We start from the raw sequence: 5,876 nt of genomic DNA on the forward strand, positions 1-5,876 counted from the left end.
TTGTTTAAATCTTGGTCAAACCTAGGATTTGACCAACAAGATTCAAATGAGCATAATAATTCAGAAAAAACAAAAAAAAACCAAAGCACATAGTCTTCTTACGTCATATATATAGTAAGCATTCAAGATGATAAACAAGGTCTAGACATATATATTCAAACCCGACAAATCATGTATCTACTCCTAATTAACCCTAAACTCTGTCTTATTATGAAGTCAACCATGAAGAGAAGTGGTTTTGGGTTTAAACATTGAGATTTCAAGAACACCCCAAAAGCTTCATTTTTAGAATGACTAAGAAGGATCCAGGCTTACCTTTTCATTTTCATGTCTTAAACTTGTTTAAATCCTGATCAAAACTATAGGATTTGAACGAGATTCAAATGGGTATAAAAAATAAAAAAATGCACATAGCCTTTTTATGTCATATAATGCATGAGCACTCAAGTTGATAAACATGGTCTAGACATATTCAAACTAGAAAAATCATGTATCTACCCTGCTGGCCCTAACCCTAAGAAGGATCCAGGCTTACCCTTTTCATTTTCATGTGTTTTAAACTTGCTTAAGTCTTGGTCAAACCTAGGATTTGACCAAGACTCAAATGGGCATAAAAACTCAAACCCGATAAACATTCACCTTTTTCTATATAGTTAGCTAGGGTTAGGGTTTATGGTTTATAGAGATCGATGCACATATTTTCATTTCACATTTGTGATGTACAATAATACATAGGTAAGATTCCAAGCATGACCTTTGTTAGAATAACCTTTATAACATGTTCTCTCACCTTTAGATTCAAATGGGCATAAACATTCAGAAAAAATCAAAAAATGAAAAACCAAAGCACATAGTCCTCTTATGTCATATAGTAAGAATTGAAGTTGATAACCAAGGTCTAGACATATTCAAACCAGCCAAATCATGTATCTACACCTAACCCTAAACTTTATCTTATGAAGTCAAGCATGAAGAGAAATGGTTTTGGGTTTCAAACATGGAAATTTCAAAAATCTCCCAAAAGCTTCATTTTAGAGTGACTAAGAAGGATACAGGCTTACCTTTTCATTTTCATGTTTTAAGTTTGTGTAAATCTTGGTCAAACCTAGGATTTGACCAACAAGATTCAAATGAGCATAAAAATTCAGAAAAAAATCAAAAAAATAGAAAAGAAAAACCAAAGCACATAGTATTCTTAAGTCATATATATAGTAAGCATTCAAATTGATAAACAAGTTCTAGACATATTCAAACCCGACAAATCATGTATCTACCCCTAACCCTAAACTCTTTCTTATGAAGCCAACCATATGAAGAGAAGTGGTTTTGGGTTTCAAACATTGAGATTTCAAAAAAAAAACAAAATTAGCTTCATTTTAGAATGACTAAGAAGGATCCAGGCTTACCTTTTCATTTTCATGTGTTTTAAACTTGCTTAAATCTTGGTCAAACATAGGATTTGACCAAGATTCAAATGGGCATAAACATTCAGAAAAAAATCAAAAATTGAAAACCAAAGCACATGAATCTTCATACACACTATAGTCCGTCTTGTGAAGACATTTTGTTTTTTACTACCCTATCACAGGTTTCTTATTTTCCCTGTCAACTAGTACACCTATAAGCACTCAATGCGGAAGGGTTTCATTTTTGAGGTTTTCTTCATTTTCATTTATTTATTTCTAAACCAGGTAAAAATGGTCGACATGATTATCCATGCAAAGGGGTGGAATATTTCTAGGCAGCACATGTGTTTGCCCGTCCAGTGAAACTCGGAGGAAGAGGGATCACACGGAAGGAGACGAAGGGAGAGAAGTGAGTGGGGCCCTGTTATTTATGGTGTCTGACCTTTTTCAGGGTTTGTCAGTGCGCAGGAGGTGCGAGCGAGCGAGCGAGGCCGATAATGAGAGAGATGTTTTTTCTTTTTTTGAGAGAGAGGGACAACCGAAGGATCATGAAGGACTCAGACTTCCAATACGCACCAGAGCACAGTTTACAACAAGACACAGAATAAACAGGAAATTTCATCTAAATCCCTAACTTTTACATGGAAGACCCCACGCTGAAAGCAAGAAATGCGATCGGGTCCTTAACAGCCACCGCCCAGATTGATCCTCGTCGCAGCCGGGGACGAACCACTTAGCGCGACCAAATCGCCATGGCCTACTGTGCGTGCACACCATGGCCTCCGAGCTGAGGTAGAAACGCAATGCCAAAACCAGTAGCCAGCGGAGGTGGATAACTGGAGAGAGAGAGAGGGGGGGAGTTTTGATGCGTCTTCTCTTGACAAAGAAGATGGGAGATGCCTACCGACCGCACATGACTTGTGCTCACTGAAGTGTGGGACCTCACGCATGGGAACCACACGTAAGTGACAGACCTGTTGGTGTAATAACTCGGGTGATCATTATACTGTATTAGTACAAAGTTTCCTATGGATTCAAGGGTAGGAAAGCCAAGTTAACTCATTTACATGACATTATTTTTTCCATGAAGCCAATTAACGCATCTATCAATTGGTACATTCTGGTTATATTTGAAATTTTACTTGAAACTTGTTTAAATCCTGATCAAAACTAGGATTTGAACGTGATTCAAATGGGTATAAAAAATAAAAAAACGCACATAGCCTTTTTATGTCATATAATGCATGAGCACTCAAGTTGATAAACATGGTCTAGACATATTCAAACTAGAAAAATCATGTATCTACCCTGGCCCTAACCTTAAACTCTGTATTATGGAGTCAAGCATGAAGAGAAGTGGGGTTTTGGGTTTCAAACATGGAAATTTCAAATTGATGAACAAGTTCTAGGCATATTCAAAACAGAAAAAGCATGTATCTACCCCCTAATTAAGCATAAAGTCGGTCGATCTTACGAAGTCTATTGGTTTCAAACATGGAAATTTCAAGAACCTCCCAGAAGCTTCATTTTAGAGTGACTAAAAAAGATCCATGCTTGCCTTTTCATTTTCATGTTTTAAAATTGTTTAAATCTTGGTCGATCAAACCTACTAGCTAGTATTCAACCAAGATTCAAATGGGCATAAAACAAAAAAAACAGAAAATGAAAACCAAAGCACATAGCCTTCTTATGTCATATATAGTAAGAATTCAAGTTGATCAACAAGGTCTAGACATATTCAAAACAGAAAAAAGCATGTATCGATCTACCCCTAACCCTTAACTTTGTCTTATGAAGTCAAGCATGAAGAGAAGTGGTTTTGGGTTACAAACATTATATTGAGATTTCAAGATCGAACCCCCCAAAAGCTTCATTTTAGAATGACTAAGAATGATGCAGGCTTGCTTTTCATTTTCATGTGTTTTAAACTTGCTAAAATCTTGGTCAAACCTAGGACTTGACCAAGATTCAAATGGGCATAAACATTCAGAAAAAATCAAAAAATGAAAACCAAAGCACATAGCCTTCTTATGTCATATATATATAGTAAGCATTCAAGTTGATCGATATGAACAAGGTCTAGACATATTCAAAACAGAAAAAGCATGTATCTACCCCTGGCCCTTAACTATATATGTCTTATGAAGTCAAGCATGAAGAGAAGTGGTTTTGGGTTTCAAACATGGAAATTTCAAAAACTTCCCGCCAAAAGCTTAATTTTAGAGTGAATAAGAAGGATCCAGGCTTACCTTTTCATTTTATGTTTTAAACTTGTTTAAATCTTGGTCAAACCTAGGATTTGACAAGATTCAAATGGGCATAAACATTAATTCAGAAAAAACCAAAAAAATGAAAATACAACGCACATATAGTCTTCTTATGTCATATAGTAAGCATTCAAGTTGATAAACAAGCATGTCTAGACATATTCAAACCCGACAAATCATGTATCGATCTACCCCTAACCCTAAACACTCTGTCTTATGAAGTCAACCATGAATAGAAGTGGTTTTGGGTTTCAAACATTGAGATTTCAAGAACCCCCCAAAAGCTTCACTTTTGAATGACTAAGAAGGATCCAGACTTACCTTTTCATTTTCATGTTTTAAACTTGTTTAAATCTTGGTCAAACCTAGCTAGTATTTGACCAAGATTCAAATGGGCATAAAATTCAAAAAAATCAGAAAAATGAAAAACCAAAGCACATAGCCTTCTTATGTCATAAAGTAAGAATTCAAGTTGATCAACAAGGTCTAGACATATTCAAAACAGAAAAAAGCATGTATCGATCTACCCCTAACCCTTAACTCTGTCTTATGGAGTCAAGCATGAAGAGAAGTGGTTTTGGGTTACAAACATTATATTGAGATTTCAAGATCGAACCCCCTAAAAGCTGCTTCATTTTAGAGTGACTAAGAAGGATACAGGCTTACCTTTTCATTTTCATGTTTTAAACTTGCTAAAATCTTGGTCAAACGTAGGACTTGACCAAGATTCAAATGGGCATAAACATTCAGAAAAAATCAAAAAATGAAAACCAAAGCACATAGCCTTCTTATGTCATATATATATATAGTAAGCATTCAAGTTGATCGATATGAACAAGGTCTAGACATATTCAAAACAGAAAAAGCATGTATCTACCCCTGGCCCTTAACTATATATGTCTTATGAAGTCAAGCATGAAGAGAAGTGGTTTTGGGTTTCAAACATGGAAATTTCAAAAACATCCCAAAAGCTTAATTTTAGAGTGACTAAAAAGGATCGAAGCTTACCTTTTCATTTTCATGTTTATGCGTGTTTAAATCTTGGTCAAACATATGATTTGACCAAGATTCAAATGGGCATAAACATTCAGAAAAAAAAAAAAAAAAAACCAACGCACATTAGTAGCCCAAAATCGAACCAGTAGTTGGATATTTTTGAACTTGATCTGTAGTAGTGGGCAAAACCCTAGATTAACCTATTTAATCATAGATTCGTAGGTCGATTTTTCTACTTTTTTATTATTACTATGCAGCACATGTGTGTTTGCCCGTCGAGTGAAACTCGAAGGAAAAAAGAGGGATCACTCGGAAGGAGTGAAGAAGGGAGTGCGTTATGGTGTCTCCCCTTTTTCGGGTGATGATGTTGACTGTTGTGCAGGTTTTGTCAGTGAGCAGGAGGTGCGAGCGAGCGAGTCGAGCGAGGCCGAGAATGAGAGAGAGGTTTTTTTTTTGTGTGAGAGGGACAACTGAAGGATCCTGAAGGACCCAGAGACTTCCAATACGCATCCTGATGCGTCTTCTCTTGACAAAGAAGATGGCTGGGAGTTTGCGTACCTACTGCACGTGACTTGTGCTCACTGAAGTGTGGGACCTCACGCATGGGCACCACACGTAAGTGACAGACCTGTTGTGTAAAAACTCAGTTGATTATTATAGTGCATTAGAACAAAGTTACCTATGGACTAAAGGGTAGGAAATCCAAGTTAACTCATTTACATGACATTAATTTTTCCATGAAGCAAAGTTAACACATCTATCAATTGGTACATTTTGGAGTGACTAAGAAGGATCCATGCTTACTTATTCGTTTACACGTGTTAAACTTGTTTAAATCTTGCTCAACAAGGTCTAGACATATTCAAAACAGAAAAAAGCATGTATCGATCTACCCCTAACCCTTAACTTTGTCTTATGAAGTCAAGCATGAAGAGAAGTGGTTTTGGGTTACAAACATTATATTGAGATTTCAAGATCGAACCCCTCAAAAGCTTCATTTTAGAATGACTAACAAGGATCCAGGCTTGCCTTTTCATTTTCATGTGTTTTAAACTTGCTAAAATCTTGGTCAAACCTAGGACTTGACCAAGATTCAAATGGGCATAAACATTCAGAAAAAATCAAAAAATGAAAACCAAAGCACATAGCCTTCTTATGTCATATATATATAGTAAGCATTCAAGTTGATCGATATGAACAAGGTCTA

The sequence above is a fragment of the Lolium perenne genome, chromosome 4, assembly GCF_019359855.2.
Source record: "Lolium perenne isolate Kyuss_39 chromosome 4, Kyuss_2.0, whole genome shotgun sequence".
NCBI classification, from domain to species: domain Eukaryota; kingdom Viridiplantae; phylum Streptophyta; class Magnoliopsida; order Poales; family Poaceae; genus Lolium; species Lolium perenne.